At 50.6% G+C, this 25,197-nt stretch overlaps 2 non-coding genes and 2 pseudogenes across 2 annotated transcripts; all 4 read right to left on the reverse strand.

Annotated features, from left to right (window-relative positions):
• Nucleotides 1-4,928: 4,928 nt before the first annotated feature.
• On the reverse strand, nt 4,929-5,045 carry LOC118218562. Its single transcript, XR_004763442.1, has one exon. It is a non-coding gene; the product is annotated as a U5 spliceosomal RNA (small nuclear RNA).
• Nucleotides 5,046-5,433: 388 nt separating this feature from the next.
• Nucleotides 5,434-5,605, reverse strand: LOC118218538 (annotated as a pseudogene).
• Nucleotides 5,606-16,190: 10,585 nt separating this feature from the next.
• Nucleotides 16,191-16,307, reverse strand: LOC118218569. The gene has a single exon (XR_004763450.1). It is a non-coding gene; the product is annotated as a U5 spliceosomal RNA (small nuclear RNA).
• Nucleotides 16,308-16,689: 382 nt separating this feature from the next.
• On the reverse strand, nt 16,690-16,858 carry LOC118218534 (annotated as a pseudogene).
• Between the last annotated feature and the right edge of the window lie 8,339 nt (nt 16,859-25,197).

Genomic DNA, 25,197 nt, shown 5'->3' on the forward strand with positions numbered 1-25,197 from the left:
GCTGTACAGGATTTCTAGCTTCAGCGGCACCCGCAACACGCCCCTTCCGCCCTCTGCCACCGGCCTGTACATGACCTCTCGGCTCACATACTCGTACAGACCGCCCCACACAAACCGGAAAATGGCCCGCGTGAGGGCCAGCCTTACACACGCTGGAACCGGGAACACGTATGCCAGATGTAACAACAGCGGCAGTAGCACCACCTTCACTGCCATTACCCTCCCTGACAGGGAGAGCTTCCGGCAGCCCCACCTCCCCAACACCGCTCGGACCACCGCCAACCGGGCCTCCCAGTTCCTCCTGGCACTGTCCTTTGGGAAGAACCATACCCCGAGCACTTTAAGCCCTCCCTCACATCTAGTGAAGTCCCCACACTCGCCTGTCCCTTCCCTCCATCCACCACAAAACAAGACTGAGGACTTCTCTAGATTGATTTTAGATCCCGTTCCCGCCGCAAAACGCCCAGCTAGTTCACCAGTACGTTTCAGGGAGGCAGCGGACGACACGAACAGTGTGGTGTCATCTGCATATTGCTGTATTTTCAGTCATTCGCCCGCCGCCCCCGGGATCAACACTCCATCCACCCCTGGGTCCCGGCGCACCAACTCGGCAAACGGCTCCATATACAGGACGTAGAGCAGTGGCGAGAGCGGGCACCCCTGCCTCACCCCACCAGCTTGCTCCACTGCCCCGCTCAGGAACCCATTCACCCGGACCACACTGTACACCTGACTGTACAGGGCCCGCAGCCAGCTAATGAATAGGGGACCCACCCCCAGGCGCTCTAGTACCCGGAACAGGAACCTGTGCTGGACCCGGTCGAAAGCCTTCTCCTGATCTATGCTTATTAGAGCAAGAGGCAGCTTACGCTCCTCCGCCCAGTCCAGCACGTCCCGGATCAGCAGCAAGTTCCAGCTGCACGACCTCCCGGGGACGCCGCACGTCTGGTCCTGCCTCACCAACCTGCCCATTACTTGCTTTAGGCGAAGAGTCGCCACCTTTGCCAGTATTTTGTAATCGGCTGTGAGCAGAGTTAGCGGGCGCCAGTTCTTGAGCTCCGTGCGGCTCCCGGACTTAAACACAAGCGCCAGAACACCCTTTCTCATGGAGTCCAACAAGGTCCTCTTCTCCAAGAGGACCTTATAGACCTCCAGGAGGTCAGGGCCCAGCAGCTCCCAAAAGGTGCAGTAAAACTCCTTGGGGAGACCATCGCTCCCCGAGGCTCTCCCACTCCTCATGGAGCGTACTGCCGCCGTGAGCTCCCCCAATGATAGGGGTGCCTCCAGCAACTGTGCTTCCTCCTCCCCCATTCTCTTTTCAATGGCCCCCAACAAGGCGTCCTGCTCAGCAGGGTCACAATCCCGCTCAGAGAACAGGCCTTTGTAGAAGGCCTGTGCCACCTCCAGCATCTGCTGCGGCCTGGTGACAAGCCCGCCGTCCCCCTCCAGGCTATGCATGGCTGCGGACTCCCGCCTTGCCTTCGCTGCCTGAAAGAAATTAGCAGAGGGCTTCTCCCCTTCCTCCAACTCTCGGACCCGGCCTTGGAAAGCCAGGGACCGCACCCTCCTCTCTAGGAGCTCTCTAATGCGGTCCTTTACCCCCTGGACTACTTCCCACCTGACGCTCACCCCAGCATTGAGCAGTCCGTGCAAATATGTCAGGGAGCTTGTCCATCTACTTACCTGAGCCCGGGCCCGCCTTCGCTCCGCTGCAGCAAAACCAATACAAAAGGCCCTGATGCGGACCTTTGCGGCCTCCCACCACTCCGCCACCGAGTGGTAAAATGGCCGCAAGGCCCGCACGGATGGAAAGAAAGCCTCAAAGCTACCTCTGAAACTCTCTAACTTTAACAGTGAAACATTAAAGCGCCAGAAGCCTGGCCCCCAAGCCTGCTTATTACTTGCAATGGACACCGAGATCGCATCATGGTCCGACATCCACACTGGCAGCAGGGCTGCATCCAGCCCGGATTGCCCCTTTCCCACGAAAACATAATCCAGGCGGCTGGCAGCCCCCCTAGAGTTGCGCCAGGTGTTACCCGCCACTCCCGGATGTACTTCCTTCCATACATCCACCAGGCCAAATTGTTTTACCAGGGCTGCCAGGGCCTTAGCCGAGTAATCCACCTCGCCCTCCATCCCCCCAGCACCTCCCTTCCCGTCAGCCCTATCCAGAGAGACATTAAAATCCCCCCCCAATATTATGCTCCGGGCAGTACATAAAACGCTGGGCAAGTCTCTAAAAACCTCCAACCTTCTCCCTCTCTGTGCTGGTGCATAAACATTTATGACCCTAAATTTAGAGCCCCCTATACAGAAATCCACCCACAAAACCCTCCCAGCTATCAAAACCACCTCCTCAACCCTGAAGCTATTCCCCTTAAATAAAATCCCCACCCCATCGGAATGCACGTTGCCCACAGTCCAAGCAGAGGGCCCCCAACCCCACTCCCGGGAGAAGGCCTCCACATCCCCCTGATCTTTTAAATGGGCCTCTTGTAGTAAAAAAAACACCACCCCTCATTGCAGCTAGTGACATAAACACTGCCGTCCTCTTTACAGGGTCTCTCAGGCCCCGTACATTCACAGTAATGACAGTGAACCCCATAATAGCTTTTTAAAGATTTTAAACCATCCCCTGTGAACAAACCACACACCACAACTTAAATCAAACCTCTCCGCCAGCCCCATCCCCCCCCTCCCATCCTTTCCCCCTAACCCCGGGTCCATCCCCATGGCCTCTACAAGGCCCTCCACATCCCATCCCTCCAATAACCCAGAAGGGGACCCCACCTCCATCTCCATCTCCATTTCCCTCTCCGTACCCAAAGTATCCCCCTCCGATGCTCCCGCCAACACCTCAAACCTGTTGGCCAGGAGTATCTGCGGTCCCGCTTTCACCTTTCTCGGGCAGTCCTCCACCTGAGGGGGGTCGCTTCCTCACCGACGCCACGGCCCAGTCCGCCACTGCCCCATCCTCCATCGTCGGACTGTCTCCCTACTCTGCCGGCGTAGCCAGGTCCGCAGTGGTCAGGAGCGCGACCCCCTCCTCCGAATGGGTCAGTCCCTCTCCTGTAACGCTCTGCCCCGACGACAGGAACAGCTCCTGTGACACATCCCCTGCAAAACCGGCCTTAGATCTTCTCACCGCACAGACCCCCACTCCGCTGGGGGCCTGCTCCCCCGCTGCCCCAGCCCTGCCCCCCTGGTGCTGCACTGGCCCCAGCCCAAAGACCTGCACGAACCCCGCGCTGATGGCCAGGCCAGGGCCGCGTGCCGAAGCAGAGCCTGCCCCAGCATCAATTACTGGCCCAGAAGCCGCCGCCTCACGAGGAGCAAACCCTGGTACCATGCCCCGCTTATCCTGAACCGGAACGGGATCCTGTGCATAATCTGGATCCACCACCCCATCACCACCTCTCCCAGGCTCCGGTGCGCCGCCCGGCACTGTGTTTGCTTCTCCCACTGGGCCTGACGCAGGACCTGCAGCAGGCACAGCTCCCGACACGGACCCCGGATCCGAACCAGCCCCCACTGCCGGCGCAGGTGTCGTAGTCACTGCCGTCTCCTCCACTGGACCAAGCACAGGAACTGGAACTGGAACTGGAGCGGGAGTGGGAGCGGGAGCGGACCCCGGCCCCCCCTCCGCCCCAGCGGCCTGCCGTCCCTCTGAGGCCTCTCTTCCTGAACTCCCTGCTACCCCCGGCCCTCCAAGGCTAGCTGAGCCCCCTGGTGGCCCCACATAGTGATCCAGTCCTTCTTGGTCCATACGCAGCGTAGGACCTCCTTCGTTCCGGGCATGCCCGGAAAAGATGTTCGGTACTGCCACACAGACTGCATGCTTTTGGAGCCGTGCAATCTTTGGTGGCGTGTTCCCCAGACAGACAGTATCTGCACCTGTCTGAGTTGCACACCCCCTTCACGTGCCCGAAGGAGCCACATCGCCGGCAGTAAATTGGCTGGCCCGGATAGTTCAGGTATCCCCTGTCGGGGCCGATGGAGAAGGCCCCGGGCGGGTGGGCATATCCTCCCACCCCCAGAGGATCCTGCCTAAACCGGACCATGAAGCGCCGCTTCTCGTTCCAAAACCCATACCTGTCCTTCAATTTCACTCCCTCTCGCACATCAATGCAGTAGCGCCTCAAAAAAACAGATGATGTCTTCCTCATAAGGACATAAGGGTTATACATATGGATCGTCAAGGGCCGAATCGCTTTAGAATACAAAAACTCCACCCGCAGTCCTTGTAAAGCTGGTGCTTCTTTCCTCTCCACAAAACGGGAGTGCAAATTAAAACACACTGCCTCTGAAAAAAACGTAACGTCGAAGAAACCTCGGCTAGAAAAGTCCTGCAGACAGTAAACCGTACCTGCTTCCACCGCCAAGGTCTTCTTTAGAACTTCCATGACAAAAAAATCCAATGTGAAGCTTTTCCTCTTCTCCAGGTCGTCCATCTCGAACCGTACCGTGTTTCTCAACCGCACCCGATGGACCGGTACTCCTTCCTCCAGAACCGCCATCGCCTTCCCGCAGTCTTGATCCGTAGCCAAAAGGCAGAGGAGCGATGGCCTGAAAATTGGCCACAGCTGGCCGCCGCCGCCCAGGGGGCCGGGAATCCGATCGCGGGGTCCGGCCGGACCCGGTCCCCGCTCGACATTGGTCTGGGGCCCCCTCAACGCTTCCCCCGGGACCTCTGGCCGTCACCTCAGCTCCACCCACAAAGCCCCACGTCCCCTGCCACGGTAGCTACCTACATGCTGAAGGCTCTTATCGCTGTTTAATTGCACAAGCACTCGCAGAACAGTGTAATTACCTAGCTAAGCAAGCAAGGAGACAGTCCACACTCTATAACACATGTACCTGAAAAGTCACAAACCAGGGACACATGGCAACAAGTCATCAACAAGCTCTCTTAAGAACAGAAAAGTCGCCCCGTCCGGCAGACGGAGCATCCAAAAATAGCACAAACTCAGGAGTGTTCCTCTCCACGGAAATCTTTAGTAAAAGGCGAAAGATTTGTGCGTGATGAAGAGAAACCCGAGCACACGTGGCCTCTCGCCGTCACCAGCTGCTGTAGGCCCTCCCGGCCCGGAGCCGTCCGCTGGCGCCCCCGCGCGTGATCCGTGGAAGAGGGAGAGGAGACGCTATAACCGCCCGACATGGCAGAGGGCGCAAGCGAGCCACGGACCGCTGCAAACCGGCTCGCTAGCTGACTTACTTAACCAACTTCACTCACCCAGCTAGCTGACGAAGAATGATAGAAAGAAAGATAGAAAGAACGAAAGAAAGACACACGATAATACTATTTCTTTTATTTAAAAAAAAAAAAAAAAACCCCCACAAGGACTCAGTTGCTTGTCTACTCCATGAAGAAGAAGAAGAAGAAAAAAGCAGCAGCAGCAGCAGCATTCGCCCTTCCTTTGCACCCAAAAATAGAGGCGCACCGTTCCCGGACGTACTGGAATACCAGGTCGATGCGTGGAGCGAACGGAGCAAGCTCCTTCTCCGACTCCCAGTCTCAAAAATCCGTTTAATATGTAGTCCCCAGATAGGGGACGTATCAGATATTAAACTGATAAGAACAGATTTTTTTTTTTTTAAATTTTTTTTATTCACACACCAATACAGCACTCTTTTACTCAAAACCCCCCTTTTCCCCCATTGTTTAGATTATATGTATGTGCACAAACTCACCTTTTCCTCTTTCCCTTCCAAACAAACCCCATAGTGCCAAAACCCTCCATTTCCGCCCCTTCCCGCTCACAAGTCCCAATGTCCCAAAGTCCATCGCTTCCATTTTGAAACAACAGGGCACAACCATGACAACACAAAATCTACACAATCACATCACTGGTTTCCACCATTCCCATGCTGCATGAAAACCCCACTGCAGCACCTCCTACTGAAAACGCCACTGTATATCCGCTTTTACCATCTCCCTCACCCCCCTCACCGTCCACCCTTGCTTCACCACCCCCCTCTCTCCCCGCGCCCCCCACAACTTCTGCTTCACCAAACTGATCAATAGAAGAACCAAAAGTTTCTCTCTTCCCTTCTTCCTCCACAGTCCCTCCCCATAACACACCCTTTCCCAACTTAAATCCCCCAAATCACTATACATCCTCCCCATTAAACCCCAGACTTCCTGTGCAAACTTACAATTCCAGAACACATGCTGCACAGTTTCCTCTTCCTCCCCACAACCCACCCTCGAACAACACCGGTTTCTTGTTAGTCCGTGTCTGTATAGCACATCTTTGACTGGCAGTCTACCATAGGCAACAAGCCAGTTTAAGTCCTTTAACCTGTTGCCTATCGTTTTTGGCTGCACAGCAGCCCAGACTTCTCCCCCCACCCCGACCCCTGTTCCTCCAACCGGCTGCAGCTTTCCTCTTAAAGCCTTGTATAGCCTTCTATGCTGCAGTACCATTTCCTTATCCCTGCATTCTATATGTCTCCTTGCCCATCGTCCCACCTGCACATAATGGGCAGGGGCCTCCTCCCCCCTCGGCACCCTATTATCCCACCCCACCAGAAATCGCACGTACCCCGAAAACCAAAACCGAATGAAATACTGAAATTTGTGAGTCCTTTGCCTTGTTAAAGCCACACACAGGTTGCAGAAAAACAACACATCTAACTTTAATGGGAGATTAGGCACATCCCTCCCCCCATCCTCTATCATCATGTACCTAATATCCCTCCTCACATATTCGTAACCCCCCCATATAAACTGCCCTTGTCAGCTCTCTCCTGAGCCGTGCCGGCAATGGAAACTGTTACGTGCCAGGTTTGTTTTTTTCTTTCGGTCTCATTATTCCGTGAAGTCTGCTACGGGTCACTCCGGAATTGGTGAAGAAGAGGGAAGAGTACGTTGTTTCCCCCCCAATCCTCTTCTGCGGACCTGCCTGGCGGCTAATGAGGAACAGACCCACACCTATATATATAGCGAATATTGTCAGTTACACCCCAGTGACTTGGATTTGAATGTTAGTTGCCTCCTGTATTACTATTGTGACTTTGTGCTATTTTGACTTCTGTGTATCGATCGTAATTTCTGAAAAGACTTCGAGTTTGGGTTTGCGTCTCTGGTTTGGTTGCTGGTTTTGTGTTGGGTTAGGAGTGGGATTTAAGTAGGTGTTTGTTTTCTTAACTGTCACTGTTAGTTTCACTTGTGTATATATATATAAAGAGTGGGATTTAGGTAGGTGTTTGTTTTCTTAATTGTCACTGTTAGTTTCACTTGTGTATATGTATATATAGATACGGGCGTGTACCACCCTTGTATGTTTTTGTTCAGTTTAGAATAGCCAGTGTAGTTAGTTAGGTTCGGAAGATTTTCGGGTTTCAGTTAGTTAGTTTCTTTCATTTCTAGAATTGTTAATAGCTTATATATTTCTGTTTTGGTTATCTTCTTTTGTTTGGTACCGCCCAGTGTTTCCCCTCCTGTTTGTTCATTGTATAGATAATTAATTGTGTAAATAAAATTTAATCTTTAATGATCATTCATTTTTTTACTCCCCTGTACCCCTAGACCACAATGGGGACGTAACAAAACACATAACCCAAGTACACCAGTATCGGCAAAATGTCTGCTTTTACCACCAGCACCTTTCCGCTGATGGTCAAGCGCCTAACCGCCCACAAGCCCAATTTGGTCTTCACCCGAGCTAGGCGCTTCTCCCAATTCCTCTCCAAACTCTACTCCTAAAATTTTGATCGGCCCTTCACAGACCTGTAAACCGCTCAATCCCTCCACCCTACCTTTCAACGCCCCAAAATACTTTAACCATGACTTGCCTACATTCACAGAGGCTCCTGCCCCCCTTGCAAACTCCCCTATCACCTCCATCGCCCGACTAACACTCTGGTCATTTTCCATAAACAGGGTTGCATCGACAGCGTACTGCGCAATCTTAAGCACAGCCCCTCCTGCCCCAGGAATCGGCACACCCCTGATCTCCCTGCTCCTTCTAATCGCCTCTGCCATTGGTTCCACATACAAAACAAAAAGGAGAGGCGTCAAAGGACACCCCTGCCTTACCCCTCCCCTCTGCCACACCATCTCCCCAAAATGTCTGTTAACCCCCACCCGACTGCCCACCCCCCTGTACATGAGTTCTAACCACCGTAAAAACCCTGCACCAAAACCAAACCGTGCTAACACACGAAACAAAAAATTATGCTGTACCCTATCAAAGGCCTTCTCCATATCCACGCTCACTAAAATTAGAGGAAGACCCCGCTCCTCCACCCAACACAGCACATCACTCATCAATTGCAAATTCCATGTTGCAGAGCGTCCCTCCACCCCACGTTTGGTCATCCCCCACCAAAAACGGCATAGCCAGCCTCAACCTCCCTGCCAGCGCTCTCGCGATTATCTTGTAGTCCACCCCTAGCAATGTTATTGGCCTCCAGTTTCTCAGGTCCAACTCATCCCCCTTCTTGTGTAAAAGAGAAACCACTCCCTCCCACATTGAAGGTGTTAGCTCCCCCTTAGCAAAAATTTCCCCCACCACATCTAAAAAATCAGGCCCCACTAGCTCCCAGAACTTAACATAAAACTCCTTCGGAAGGCCATCTTTGCCTGGTACCTTCCCATTCTTCATTCCCCCCAGTGCCCGTTTAAGTTCCTCTAAACTAAAAGGTATCTCTAAGGTTGCTTTCACCCCCTCTGGCACCTTTTCCTCTACCAACTCAATAAACCTCTCCCCTGCCCTCCCATCCACCCTCCTCTCCTCAAACAGGTCCCTATAAAATTCAGTGGCAAACCTAACCATTTCTACAGTCCCTGTACATACTCTCCCTTCCACATTCCTTAACCCTACCATCACCCCTGCTCATGCACCCCTTCATTCTCCCACTCTCCCCACCTCATCCATAAACAGGAAAGGAACCTCATTTTGAGACCCCGGAGCCACCATGCCTTCATCGTACGCAGATGTGGACATTGGTGAAAGAAGGTCCCATTCCAGACTGTCCGCGCTCCCGATCCCCACTGACCCCTCTGAGTCTGAGACAAAGTCTGATGCCAGCACGGCCAGCCTCGCCTTTTTTGCCTTACCTTCTTCCCTGCTCCCCTCCATAGCAACCAACGGATGTGCCTCCTCCACCTCCTCTGCCCAGTCCACCACCAGGCCCCGCTTGAGACCTTCTTCCTTATCCATCTCCATTGACTCAAAGGAAAATATGCCTGCTCCATCTGCCACCACTTCTTCCTCCCCCACAGCTTCTGCAGTAGGGGGCGTCACAACCGCAACCTCCTTCACCCTCTCACCCGTCTCCTCCGCCTCCTGGATTCCGTCCCCCTGCTTCTCCACCTTTGCTGCTGTAGAAGGCGCCTCAGGTGCCGATTGTGCACCCTTCTGCCCCTGGTCCAGCTCCGTGCCTTGCGTTCCTGAGACCACCCGCTCCACTCTCTCCTCACCACCCGAGGGCGCCGACTCCGACCTTGCCGCCACTGCATATGTGCGCCGCCGATTCGGGCAGTCCCGTAACAGGTGCTCCCGACTGCCGCACAGGTCACACACACGCCCCCTGGGGCAATCCCTGGCTGCATGGCCCTCTCCTCCACAAGCCGAACAAACAAAGGACTTGCAATCGCTTGCCATATGCCCGTACTTTAAACATTTGCGACAATATGTTGGTAACCCAGCATATGTCAGATAGCCCTGGTCAGGCCCAATTGAAAAAACAGCTGGCAGGTGCCGCACCCCCCCCAAAAGCATCCTGATCTCTTCGCAGCCTCACCACAAATTGTCTCTTCCCACCTCAGACCCCAAAACTATTTTTGATTTTCACTTCTGGCCTCAGCACAGTACAATAACAGCCCAAAAAAAGCTCAATATCCCTCGCTGGAACAAACGGGTTGTACATGAGGAGAGTCACCATTCTAACATCGTTGGAAAACAAAGGCTCCAAAGTAATCCCTTGCAAAGCCTGATGAGCTCTAATTGTTTTAAAACGTTCAAAAACTTCTAAACATAAATTCTCACTATCCAAAGTGACATCAAAAAGGCCTCTTTTCTGGAAATCTTAAATGCAAAACATTCTTCCTACCTCCACCGTGAACAACTCGCGAAACAACCGAATGATGACAAAACGCAGATTCACTTTCTCCCTATAGGGGATATCCACGCAAATCCGGAGTGTATTTCTTCGTCGCACTCCACTTCCCAAAGTTGCCGGCACGGGATCCGCCATGGTTTCCGGTTTCCTCCTTTTCCTTGATCGCTTTCTAAAGTGAAATTCTCTTGATAAGAACAGATTTTTTTTTTCTTTTATTCACTCAGCTCAGATATACTTCCTCCATGTTTGAACGGTCCCCAAAACCAAAGTTCAAGATGTAACTCTGATTCTCAGCCTGCTTCACGCTCAGAGGGAAAAGCCAGAACTCTTCATAGTGAATCATCAACATTTACATGTTACATTTAACATTGACCATTGCACAGAGTAGCCAAAACCCATTCATATGCCCTGTTTACCAATCTTATTTATACCCAACTCCAGGGAATGAAGTCCTAATGAAGTACTTCATATTAGCCTTTACCGAACCAACACAAAATAACAATAAAATGGAAAACAAACAAACTTAACATTTTATTGCAATGAGGAAAAGGCCCAACCTAGGTTCCCCCATTTGCTCTGCACCCAATCCCACCCCCTGACTTCCCCTTCCATCCTCACCCTATCAGCTACCTTCCCCCGAAACCTATAAAATAGCTGAGAGGATGTCAGAATTCTGACTCGCTTGCCCACCACCGCCATCCTATCCTCCCAAAGTACCACTTTACCATAGCCTAATATGTCCCACAATAAAGCAGATCTTTCCAAGGCCCAAACCCCTTTCCCCACCATAACCATCTGCTTTGACAAGGCGATTGTCAGCCCTGCCCCATGTATCATGTCCTGTACAAGTTCCCAATACTCAGCAGCAAAAGTACATTCCCACAGCGCGTGCAGAACTGTTTCTATCTCCTCACACCCCCTTGGACACAGGGGGCTCTGCGAACAGCCATGCCTATGAAGCACTTCAAGCACCGGCAGCCGTCCCCAGGCACAGCACCAGTGGAGATCTTTAATTGGTCCCGGAGCAGTACCATCACTCAGTCTTTCCCAATCCACTCCTAGGGGAACGCCAGCCACATGAGTACCTTGTCCAGATGCCAAGATGGCATACCAGACCCAATGTTGCACTAGAGTTTCCTTTGTCAAAGCTGACGCATCTCTCCGCAAGGTACTCACCACTGCCTTGTAACCCGGAGACAGTTCCTCTGCACGTGGAGCCGTATGGGTCAAAGGCACTAATTTACGCAAAATGTTTGCCAGGTACAGTCTAATAAAATAAAAACATTTATGCGGTGTGTTCCCTAACAAAATCCTACAAGCAAAACTTGCATACAACACCTCTAGTTTTAGGGGGATTCTTGGGACATCCAGTCCTCCGTTCCTCAGCGGCAAATACATGATCTCCCTACTGACGTATTCGTACTTGTCAGCCCACAGGAATTGAAAAACTGCCCTTGTTATCGCAAGCTTCACCCTAGCCAGGACCGGGAACACATATGCAAGGTGGAGCAGGAGCGGTAACACCACCGACTTCACTACTACCACTCTCCCTGATAGCGATAACTGTCGCTGAGACCACAATCCCAGACACGTCCGCAGCACTCCCAATCTAGCCTCCCAATTCTGCCCTGCACTGTCCCGTGGAAAAAACCGGATACCCAGAACCTTCAGTCCCCCTTCACACTGACCAAAGGCTCCACAATCCCCAACTTCTTCCGTCCATCGGCCACAAAAGAGAACCGATGACTTCTCCATGTTCACCTTTGATCCCGTGCCCGAAGCAAACATCTCAGTGACTTCTCTAATATGCCTCAGTGATCTAATGGAAGCCACGAAAATAGTGTCATCGGCGTACTGGAGAATTTTCAGCTGCTCACCTGCCGCACCGGGGATAGGCAGCCCATCTATCGCAGGGTCACGCCTCACTAGCTCTGAGAATGGCTCCATGAACAGGACGTAAAGCAGTGGCGAAAGAGGGCACCGCTGCCTCACCCCACCAACCTGCTCCACTGCCTCACCCAAGAAGCCATTAATCCGCACACTGCTATAGACCTGTCTATACAGTGTGTGCAGCCAACTAAGAAAGAGAGGTCCAATCCCAAGGCGCTTCAGTACCCTAAATAGAAACCTGTGCTGAACTCCGTCAAAAGCTTTTTCTTGGTCGATACTAACCACCGCTAGAGGTAAACTCCTGTCCTCCACCCAATCCAGGACGTCCCTCATTGGCAACAGGTTCCACGTACATGAACGCCCCGGGACCCCGCACGTCTGATCTTGGCTCACTAACCTGCTCATTACTCCCTTTAGCCGGAGGGTTGCAACCTTTGCCAAGATCTTATAATCTGTCGTGAGCAAGGTTAGTGGCCGTCCGTTCTTTAGCTCCGCCCGATTCCCTGATTTAAATAGAAGTGCTACTATCCCTTTCCTCACGGAGTCAGCTAATAACCCTCTCTCCAAGATGGTCTTATAGACTTCTAATAAATCAGGCCCCAGTAATTCCCAAAAAGTGACGTAAAATTCTTTGGGAAGCCCATCATGGCCTGGTGTCCGTCCGTCCCTCATTGATCTCACAGCCTCCGTTACTTCCCCCATCATCAAGGGTACTTCCAAAGACTGAAACCCCTCCTCCCCCAGTCTATTCCCTACGCAGTCCAGAAGGGCTGCCTCAACCTCCGGATCGCACTCACGCCGACAGAAAAGGTCTGAAAAGAAGTCTTTTGCTATGTCCACCATTCCCTGTGTCTCTGTGACAAGGCCTCCAGTGCCCACCAGACCATGCATGAAGGAGGCATTACGCCTCGCCTTAACAGCCTGAAAGAAAAAGGCTGTAGGCTTTTCTCCCTCCTCCACCTCCCTGACCCTTGCCTGAAAGGCCAGGGACCGAGCTCTCCCCTCCAAAAGCCTTCTTATCCTACTCTTTACCCCCTCATACATGGCCCACTCCACTGTCACCCCCGCATTTAGCTGCGCGTGCAAATATGTAAGACATTTAATCCACTTTCCCACCTCCTCCCGTTCCCTCCTCCGCACAGAAATGCTATGCCTCCTAAAGAACTCTCGGAAGCGGGCCTTTGCTGCCTCCCACCACTCCACCACAGAGGGGTAAAGAGACCGCAAGGCCCGAACCGATTGATAAAAGGCAGAAAACTTTGTCTTAATATTACCGGAATTTAACAGAGAAACATTCATTTGCCAAAACCCTGGCCCCCAACTGTGACCTTTTACCCTAAAGGACATCTGAACCGCATCGTGGTCAGACATCCACAGGGGAAGAAGCCCGCACTTTAACCCTTTCTGCTCCCTCCCAACAAAAAAGTAGTCCAACCGACTGGCCACCCCTCGTGAATTTCTCCACGTATGCCCTACGCTATTTGAGTAAACCGCACGATACACATCTATGAGGGAAAAATCTCCCACTAAATTTGCCAGTGCTTTCCCCGAATAGTCTGTTTCCCTTGCCCCTGAGACACCTACACCGTCAAGCGAGACATTAAAATCTCCCCCCGAGATGACAGTCCGGGCAGTGGACAGGCAACCTGACAGTTCGCGAAATAATTCTAGCCGTCTCCCGCTGTACGCATGAGCATAGACATTGATGATTCTGAATTTATCAGAACCAATACTGTAATCAACAAAAATCACTCTGCCTGCTACCACCTCTACCACTTCCTCAATAACAAAAGAATGACCTTTGAACAATATTCCCACCCCATCAGCATGTACATTGCCCACCGACCAGCCAGAAGGCCCCCACACCCACTCCCTAGAAAAAGCTGCAACATCTTCCTCATCCTTCAGATGGACCTCCTGCAGAAGGAAGACTTCCCCCTGCATCCTTGCTAAAGATGCAAACGCTGCTGCCCTTTTCATGGGGTCCCTCAGCCCCCGTATATTAACTGTAATAAAAGACAAATCCATTTAATCTAAAAGGAAAATTACCACGTCCAAAATTCAAACTCCCCCATCCTTCCCTTCATCCTGCGTGCTCCCCACCTCTGGAGACATCCCCATTGCCTCCACTAAGCCCTCTACATCCCACCCTTCTAACAAGCCTGAGGGGGAACCAAACTCCATTTCCATTTCTCCCCCCACCCCAAGCTCATCCCGCTCTGAAGCCCTGGCCAAAGCCGCATAGCGATTTCCCACCACAATTTGTGGCTGCGCCTTAGCCTCCCTTTGACAAACGTCACCCCCTGATGCTGCCCGCTTCCGAACCCCAACCATAGCCCATTCTGCCCCAGCCCCCTCCTCCGAAAAGGGGCTATCTCCCCATGAAACTGGCCTCTGCAGATCCGCTGTGGTCAGTAGTGGCGCTCCCTCTTCTGATGCAGTCACTTTCCCCTGTGGGACTTGCTCAGTCATGAAGACAACAGCTCTGGAGAAGCAAACTCACTTGAGGCTGAAAGCCTGGATCATGGATCCCTAGATGCCCCAGGTCCAAACATGCGGACATACCCCCTCGCACCAGTCCTGTTATGACTTGGCACTGAAGCAGGGCTAACCCCAGCATCAGCAGCCACCACAGAACCCGGAACAGAAGCCGGATCAGAGACAGCCCCCACAGCAACAGCTGCAGACTCTTCAGCAACCGGGACCAGAGAAGAAGCTGGAGCTGGAACCTGGGATGAAGGCGAGGCCTCTGTCAAAGTCAGTACCGTGCCCACCTCCTTGACTGGACCCACCGCTAAACCAGCAGCACTGTCCTCTACCGGAGTAATGCCCGCCCCTTGGACCGAACCTGATCCAGAAGTGGGCTCGTGCACTGCCTCCTGCCCCGGCATCTCAGCAGGTCCCGGATCAGCTCCAAGCTCTGCACCTGCCTGTAGCTGACCAGCAGGAGGCACTCCATCCGAAGTGGATGCCACCTCAGCCCGACCAGCCAGCACTGCTCCCCCTGGAGGCCCCAAATGACCTCCCAAATCTGTCAAGGCTGATTGCACGAGGCCCGCATAGGATTTTTGTCTCACAGGGCATCCGCAAAACAAATGTTCTGTGCTTCCGCACAACGTACAAGTCTTTGGTGCAGCACAATCGTTTGTTTCATGGTCCCCGGACAAACAATGTCGGCACCTTATTCCCACGTAAACAGCCTTCACGTGGCCAAATGAGCCACACCTGCGGCAATACATTGGCTGCCCTGGATACACTAAATATCCTCTATCTGGGCCAATAGAAAATGTTGCAGGCGGGTGGTAGTATCCGCCCACACTCAACGGATCTGATTTAAACCGCACCATATACCGGCGTTTGCCGTTCCAATGTCCAAATCTATCTTTAACCTTCACCTCATCCCGTATATCCTGACAGTATTTCTTCAAAAATAAAACAACATCGTGATCTCTAACAAAAGGATTATACAGGTGAATGGTTAGAGGTCTTAAAGCTTTAGAGTATAGCAGTTCCTCGCTAATACTGTGCAACAACTCTGAACCCTTACACTCCACATATCGCTTATACAAATTAAAACAGGCAGCCTCCGAGTAAAAGGGAAGATCAAAAAATCCCCTACCTGAAAAATCTTGCAAACAATAAATTGAATCAGATTCTACCTTCAGTAGACCTTTCAGAATCTCCGTAACAAAAAACTCTAGATTGAAATTCTTCCTCCGATCCGCTCCATCTTCCACTTCAAAACGTACCGTATTCTTCAACCGCGCCCGATAGGCCGGCAATCCACTCTCCTTCGCAGCCATCGCCTTCCCGCAATCTTGATCTTAGCCAAAAGACAGAGAAGCGATGGCCTGAAAATTGGCCACAGCTGGCCGCCGCCGCCCAGGGGGCCGGGAATCCGATCGTGGGGTCCGGCCGGACCCAGTCCCCGCTCGCCATTGGTCCGGGGCCCCCTCAACGCTTCCCCCGGGACCTCTGGCCGTCACCTGAGCCCCACCAACCCACCAACCCACCCACAAAGCCCCACGTCCCCTGCCACGGTAGCTACCTACGTGCTAAAGGCTCTTATCGCTGTTTAATTGCACGAGCACTCGCAGAACAGCTATGCAATTTCCTAGCTAAGCAAGCAAGGAGACAGTCCATACCCTGTAACACATGTACCTGACAAGTCACAAACCAGGGACACATGGCAACAAGTCACCAACAAGCTCTCTTAAGAACAGAAAAGTCGCCCCGTCCGGCGGACGGAGCATCCAAAAATAGCACAAACTCAGGAGTGTTCCTCTCCACGGAAATCTTTAGTAAAAGGCGAAAGATTTGTGCGTGATGAAGAGAAACCCGAGCACACGTGGCCTCTCGCCGGCACCAGCCGCCGTAGGCCCTCCCGGCCCGGAGCCGCAGGCCCGGAGTTGTCCGCCGGCGCCCCCGCGCGTTATCCGCGGAAGAGGGCGCAAGCGAGCCACGGACCGCTGCAAACCAGCTCGCTAGCTGACTTACTTAACCAACTTCACTCACCCAGCTAGCTGACGGAGAATGATAGATAGAAAGAAAGAAAGAAAAAAAGAAAGAACGATACACACGATAAAACTATTTCATTTATTTAATTAAAAAAAAAAAAAAAAAAAAAAAAACCCCACAAGGACTCAGTTGCTTGTCTACTCCACGCAGAAGCAGAAGCAGAAGTAGAAGCAGAAGCAGAAGCAGAAGCATTTCCTTTGCACCCAAAAATAGAGGCGTACTGTTCCCGGACGTACTGCAATACCGGGTCGATGCGTGGAGCGGACGGAGCAAGCTCCTTCTCCGACTCCCAGTCTCAAAAATCAGTTTAATATGTAGTCCCCAGATAGGGGACGTATCAGATATTAAACTGATAAGAACAGATTTAAAAAAAATTTTTTTTTTATTAAAGCACTTCACATAAATACACACGTTCCACATTACATCAACATACTCATGACACATACACATAGCATCCATACCCCATCCACATTGCCCACTTACTACTTTCGCCTTACATACATGTTGCACACCCTACACATACAACACATACCTCTCATACTGTACACTATTAAACCGTACCAATTACCCAGTACACTCAAAACGTATCGTAACACCCCAAACCAAATTACACACAAAACAAATTTATATACTTAATGAACTATTCACAAAAAAAAAAAAACACAAGGGGGAGATAAATAAAATAAATAAATAACCACGGCAACGTAACATTCGAGGTGACTAGGATGCTACCTACTGTTACGTCCCCGTTGTGGTCTAGGGGTACAGGGCAGTAAAAAAATGAATGATCATTAAAGATTACATTTTATTTACACAATTAATTATCTATACAATTAACAAACAGGAGGGGAAACACTGGGCGGTACCAAACAAAAGAAGATAACCAAAACAGAAATATATAAGCTATTAACAATTCTAGAAATGAAAGAAACTAACTAACTGAAACCCGAAAATCTTCCGAACCTAACTAACTACACTGGCTATTCTAAACTGAACAAAAACATACAAGGGTGGTACACGCCCGTATCTATATATACATATACACAAGTGAAACTAACAGTGACAATTAAGAAAACAAACACCTTCTTAAATCCCACTCCTAACCCAACACAAAACCAGCAACCAAACCAGAGACGCAAACCCAAACTCGAAGTCTTTTCAGAAATTACGATTGATACAGAGAAGTCAAAATAGCACGAAGTCACAATAGTAATACAGGAGTGAACTAACATTCAAATCCAAGTCACTGGGGTGTTACTGACAATATTCGCTATATATATAGGTGTGGGTCTGTTCGTCATTGGCCGCCAGGCAGGTCCGCAGAAGAGGATTGGGGGGGAAACAACGCACTCTTCCCTCTTCTTCACCAATTGCGGAATGACCCGTAGCAGACTTCACGGAATAATGAGACCGAAAGAAAAAAACAAACCTGGCACATAACACTCCCACCCATAAAATCAAAACACCTAGTAAGGCTAGTTACAATATATACAATTTAAAATTAAGTGTGTGACAGGGCGTCCGCCAATACGTTCTCTGACCCCTTTTTGTGCTTAATATTCAGATGGTAATTTTGAACCAACAAGGACCACCTCATCAATCGTTGGTTATTGTTGAGCATGCAGGCCAAAAATACCAACGGATTATGGTCGGTGAACACCGTAACAGATAGAGAGCTAGACCCGACGTATACTTCAAAATATTGAAGTGCCAATAGCAATGCTAGTGTCTCCTGTTCAATGGTGGAATAGTTTACATGATGCTTGTTAAACTTTCGGGACAAGTAGCATATGGGATGGTCGATTCCATTCATATCCTCCTGCAGAAGCACTGCTCCAGCACCGGAGGCACTCGCATCCACCTCCAGCTTGGTAATGAGGTAATGAGAAGTCTGTGGCAGCAAGCACAGGAGCGCTACACAAGAGCGCCTTTACGCTCTCGAAAGCCAGTTGACACGCGGGGGACCAGACAAAGGCACAAGAAGGACTGAGCAAGCTTGTAAGGGGAGAAACCACAGTAGAAAAATTCTTACAAAAACTGCGGTAATAACCCGCCATGCCCAGAAAACGACGAAGTTCACGCTTAGTGGTGGGCACGGGAAACGCATTGATGGCAGTGATCTTCGCATCCACAGGACGCACCTCTCCTTGACCAACTTGTTTCCCTAGATATGTGAGCTTTTCCGAATTCACATTTTGCCAAATTAAGGGTTAAAGAAGCTGTACTCAGACGATCGAACACAGTTCGGAGGGTTGTTACATGTTCCGTCCAATCAGACGAATAGACAACTAGATCGTCTAAATAAGCTTTGCAGTGTGAAACCCCCTCCAAAACAAAATTCATCAACCTTTGAAAGGTCGTTTCGCATTCCGAAAGCCATGACAGTATACTGCATGAAATTGTCAGGTGTAACGAAGGCAGATATGTCAGCTGCACGAGGGGTTAGCGGCACCTGCCAGTAACCCTTTAACAAATCTAACTTGGTGACATATTTAGCAGAGCCAACATTATCTATACAGTCCTCCATACGAGGCAACGGGAAAGAATCTGGCACAGTCAAAGAATTAACTTTACGGTAGTCCATGCAAAAACGAGACGTCCCATCAGGCTTGGGAACCAGCAAACACGGAGAACTCCACGGACTGGAGCTGGGTTTGGCTAAACCGTTCTCCAACAAATAGGCTACTTCCTCCCGCATAATGGACCATTTGGTGGGATTCACACGATATGCACGTTGCTTTATCGGTCTGGCGTTATCTACATTGATGTCATGCTGTAGCACTGAGGTTTGGGACGGGACATCACAAAATAAAACAAGATACCCTTTTATTAATTGCACAATGTCTGTTCGTTGTTTTTCATCTAAATGAGTTAAAACAGATGATAGATTCTGCAACATCTCAGAATTCCTTAACCGAGCACATTGATCAAGGGTGTTACGTAAAACAAGCCCATCTATGTCATCACCAGAATGCAGCGCAGAGGCGGTGGCTACAGAGGAGACAGTGGGCCCTACCGTCACTCTCTGGGACTCTTCCTGAGAGTTTCCTCGGTCGTGATAAGCCTTTAGCATATTAAGGTGGCAGACGCGTGATTGGCGTTTGCGATCGGGAGTTCGGACAACGTAATCCGTCTCGCTCAGTTTACGGTCAATGATGTAAGGACCAGAAAATCGTGCATGCAGAACAGAACCAGGATTGGGCAACAATACAAGAACCTTGTCCCCTGGCTGGAAAGAACGAGGCACAGCTTTCCTGTCATAGCGAACCTTCATTTTCGCTTGAGAGGAAGACAAAGCCTTGTTAGCAACAGCACAAGCAGTGTGTAATCGCTCACGAAACTCACTAACATAATCCAGAATATTTGTATTAGAGCAGGAATCATCACACAATAATGTCTCTAAGTAACTTCAATGGTCCTCTAACAGTATGCCCGAAAACAAGTTCAGCAGGGCTAAACCCCAGTGATTCCTGCACAGTTTCACGAACAGCAAATAACACCAAAGGGATACCTACGTCCCAGTCATTCCCAGTATCTAGGCAATACGCGCGTAACATACATTTCAGGGTCTGGTGAAATCGCTCAAGCGCACCTTGCGATTCAGGGTGATAAGCGCTGGAAATTTTGTGGGTAACAGACAGAGTCTTCATTACTTGGGCAAACAGCTTCGACATAAAGTTTGAACCTTGGTCCGTCTGGATAATCTTAGGCAACCCAAAGGTAGAAAAGAACTGAACCAATGCCTCCACTATAACAGGAGCCGTAATTTTACGAAGTGGTACCGCCTCAGGATACCTAGTAGCTGTGCACATTACGGTTAGCAAATACTGATGTCCAGACTTGGTTTTGGGTAATGGGCCAACACAATCAACCAACACGCGCTCAAATGGTACACCCATAGTTGGTATTGGATGAAGGGGTGCGGGCGGAATAACCTGACTCGGTTTTCCCGTATACTGACAAGTGGAGCAAGTACGGCAATATCGGACCACAGCATGTACGTTTTCGTAACGCCTACATGTCCTGACAACACGTGATCATGAGCCAAATATAACGCGTGCTGCCGAAATTCAGAAGGCACAACAATTTGATATACAGCACTCCACTCTAATCCTGTAGAGACAGTGGGAAACCACTTGCGCATTAACAACCCATTCTCCATGAAATAAGCAGATCGTTTTTCTTTGTTTGCCGAGGACAAATACTTTGCCAGAGAAGAATCAGCCTGCTGGGTAGCTATAAGGTGCTCTCGAGTAAAGGGCAAATGCAATGCGTCAGTCTCTGCGTCATTCATACTCACAGGGACCTCCGTTTTCAGCGAGAGTGAGGAGGACTTTTCCCCCAAAACTGGAGAGGCTAGGAAGGAATCAGACAAGTCAACATCTCCAGCTTTACGAGACTGGGCACGGGTGACAGCACATGCGGGAAACAGTTGGGAATGTACGAGTTAATTCGTCAGGGTGAGTCTTAGCGTCTGGTGTGTCCAACACTTCCAATACCGGCAGTACCTTCCCACCAGCAAGATCGTTACCCAAAATAAAAGTAACACCTTTTACGGGTAAAGAGGCTCTTACTCCCACTTTCACAAAGCCATTTACTAGCTCTGACTGCAAATGAATAGTATGCAACGGCACCGTCATAAAGCCCATGTTAATGCCTTGCACTAAAACATGAGAACCATTAAAAGTCGCGCTGGACAAAGGCAGTACATCAGAGAGAATGAAGGACTGAGCCGCTCCAGTATCCCTTAGCATAGTTACAGGTACCGGATCTTTCTGATCTCCAGACAACGAAACAAACCCCTTAAGAAAAAAAGGTTCATAACCAGAGTCAGGAACATTCTCAGCGCTAGGTACAGGTTCAGAAATACTAGGGACTGTTTTAATCAAACCAACACTCTTGGGCTGTTCAGAACTCTGCCGCTGCTGCTTTCGATTTAAAACCAAACAATCGGCAATTATGTGACCAGGCTTATGGCAGTAAAAACATTTCCACTCCGTTGCCCATGGGGAAACTAGTCGAGGACGATTGTCAGGTCTTACAGAAGACATAATACTAGAGCTTTTCTCGGCTCCTTGAGACGCAGCACGAGGAGAAGACATGAACACAGTTTTGTGAGTTAACACAAACTCGTCCGCTTGGATAGCTGCCTGTGACAGCAAAGTAACCTTTTGCTCATTCAAGTACACAACAACACGCTCCGGCAGGGAGTTCTTAAAGTCCTCGATAAGAACCAACTCACGAAGAGAGGTAAGGTCAGTGACTTTAGTAGCTGAGCACCATTTATCAAAGAGAACCCCTTTCTCTCTAGCGAACTCAACAAATGTCTGATTCAGGGATTTCTTGTGATTCCTGAACTTCTGTCTGTAAGCCTCAGGAACAAGCTCATAGGCGCGCAAAACAGCAGTTTTAACCATGTCATACTGTAAACTGTCTTCCAGCGACAGTGCAGAGCATACCTCCTGGGCCTTGCCAATAAATTTGCATTGCAATAAGAGGCCAGACATCCTTTGGCCATCTTAGCGAAGCTGCAATACGTTCAAATGCTCTGAAGTATGAATCTACTTCAGTCTCTCGGAATTGCGGTACCAATCTAATGTGCTTACTAACATCTAATGTGGTTTGCAGGGGAGAAAACTGAGGGGGTAGACTGTGTGACAGGACCTGGCGCAACTTGCTTTGTCGCCAGTTCAAGCTGCCGCAGCTTAACCGCCGTCTCAGCCTCAATCTCCAATCTGCGGATCTCCAATTTCAAACTGAGTTCTGCCTGCCTCGCCGCCGCCTTTTCCTGAGCCTCTAGTTGGAGACGAACGAGGCGCACCTTCAAATGGGGATCAGCATCACTGAACCGCCCACTCCCAGCTGACACGGGAGAAAATGCAGGCAGTGTAGGCTTGCCCTCAGCCTCCGCTTCAGGTTCAGCCTCCAAATCGCATTTAGCTGGCGGAGCTACAGATGCATCCGGATCCTCCTCAAACGCAGCAGCATCAGGCAGACCCGATAACACAAAGACCCGCAGCTCAACCAACCCCTCTAATACAACGGCCTTAATGTGTTTCTTAAGCGCCTGTCGAGAAACCGTAATACCAAAGTGTTCAGCCAATAACAAAAGGTCGTCTTTGTGACACTTATCAAACTGCTCTAAAGTAGGATTCTGGGGAAACCCAAAACCAAATCAAAAAGAGCCATTTCCAGCGGTCCCTATCGCCACAAGAGGGCGACAAGACAACACACACCACAACTGCGGACCTTGGTTTTGCGCAACGTCCAAAACCAAGACGCAAATAAATATTAACCTACAATAATCAGACAATTAAGTATCGGGAAATAATTAATAATGAGTAATTAATGATCCCGGACGAGCCCCCAATTTTGTTACGTCCCCATTGTGGTCTAGGGGTACAGGGGAGTAAAAAAATGAATGATCATTAAATATTAAATTTTATTTACACAATTAATTATCTATACAATTAACAAACAGGAGGGGAAACACTGGGCGGTACCAAACAAAAGAAGATAACCAAAACAGAAATATATAAGCTATTAACAATTCTAGAAATGAAAGAAACTAACTAACTGAAACCCGAAAATCTTCCGAACCTAACTAACTACACTGGCTATTCTAAACTGAACAAAAACATACAAGGGTGGTACACGCCCGTATCTATATATATACACAAGTGAAACTAACAGTGACAGTGAAGAAAACAAACACCTACTTAAATCCCACTCCCAATATATATATATACAAAACCAGCAACCAAACCAAAGACGCAAATCCAAACTCAAAGTCTTTTCAGAAATTCGATCGTTTACACAAGTCAAAAATTAGCACTAAGTCACACGAGTATTTCAGAAGTGAACGAACATTCAAATCCAAGACGCACCGAGGTGTAACTGAGTGTTAGGTATTTATAGGTGTGGGTCTGTTCCTCATTGGCCGCCCGGCAGGTCCGCAGAAGAGGATTGGGGGGGGAAACGGCGCACTCTTCCTTCTTCACCAATGGGGGAGTGACCCGTAGCAGACCTCACGGAATAATGAGACCGACAGAAACAAAAAACAAACCTGGCACGTAACACTACCCTTAATTGTGCAACCAGTGCAGTGCAAAACATTTACAGTGCAAAAACCCTTTCCAAACCTCCCCAGTATCCCTTTACCCAATCCCACCCGCGCACCGCCCCGTCCATCCTTCTGCTACCCTCCCACAGAACCTGTGGAAGAGCTGGCTGGGACTTAACGCCCTTACCCTCGTCCCCACTACCGCCATCCTGTCCTCCCACAGGACCCACTTGGCATAGCCCACGACGTCCCACAACACCCGCTGGGCCACAGCCCCCAAAACCCCCACTCCCTGCTTAAACAGGACCCCAGCCCTGCTCAAACTAAAAGTGGGCCCGATCCTCCTGAGGAGGCCCTGAACCAGCCCCCAATACAGGACCGAAAACCGGCACTCCCAGAAAGCATGTGGGACGGACTCCGAAACCCCACAGCCCCTCGGACAGAGTGGACTGGCGCTGCACCCGTGACTATGCAACACCTCCCGCACCGATAACCTGTTCAAAGCGCAGAGCCAGTGAAGGTCCCGCACCACCCCTGGTGCCCTCCCCCCACTCACCCCGGCCCAGTCCATATTGAGCGGCACCCCCTGTGGGGCAATTACTTGCCTATATGCCAGGCTGTTGTATATCTGCCTGTGCTGTAATAGTCTGTCCCTCCCCATGTGCGCCGAGGCCTGCCTCAGAAAGCGCACCACGGCCTGATAAGCGGGGGACAGAATGTCCGCGCGCGGAGCCACATGAGTTAGCGGCACCAGTTGCCGCAAGGCATTTGCTAGGAACAAACGCGCAAAATAAAAGCATTTGTGTGGGACTTTGTTTAAGTACATGTTGCATGCGAAACAGGCGTATAAAGTGTCAAGCTTCAGGGGGACCCTTGGCACGCCCCGTCCCCCTTTAGCTACCGGCAAGTACATTATTTCGCGGCGCACATATTCGTACCTGGTTCCCCAGAGGAAATGGAACATGGCCCTGGTCAAAGCCACCTTCGTCCTCGCTGGAACCGGGAACACGTAGGCCAAATGCAGGAGGAGCGGAAGCAGGACGGCCTTCACCACTACCACCCTCCCAGTCAGTGACAGCCGCCTACGTGCCCACATCCCCAGCCGCGATCTCACCAGGGCCAAACACGCTTCCCAGTTCCACTCTGCGCTCCCTTGGGGAAAGAATCGGACACCCAACACTTTCAGCCCTCCCTCGCTCCTATCAAAACCCCCACAGTCCCCCAGCTCCTCTCACAATTGCCCGCAGAACAAAACGGAGGACTTTGCCAGGTTCACCTTTGAACCCGTCCCCGCTGCAAAATTGTCCACCAGAACACGCATCCTCGCCAGCAACCGGGAACCGGGAACTAAGCAAAACCCGGAACAAGAAAGCGTGCTGGACGCGATCGAAGGCCTTCTCCTGGTCAATGCTGACCAGGACTAAGGGAAGGCCTCGATCGCGCGCCCAATCTATCACGTCCCGCAGCAGAACCAAGTTCCAGCTGCAGGAACGCCCGGGCACACCACAGGACTGATCGGGGCTCACCAGGCCGCTCATCACCTGCTTCAGGCGAAGGGTGGCTGCTTTAGCCAGCACCTTATAGTCCACTGTCAGCAAGGTGAGAGGGCGCCAATTTTTAAGTTCCGCCCTATCTCCCCCTTTAAACAATAGCGC

This window comes from Anguilla anguilla, chromosome 18 (assembly GCF_013347855.1).
Source record: "Anguilla anguilla isolate fAngAng1 chromosome 18, fAngAng1.pri, whole genome shotgun sequence".
In the NCBI taxonomy this organism is placed as follows: domain Eukaryota; kingdom Metazoa; phylum Chordata; class Actinopteri; order Anguilliformes; family Anguillidae; genus Anguilla; species Anguilla anguilla.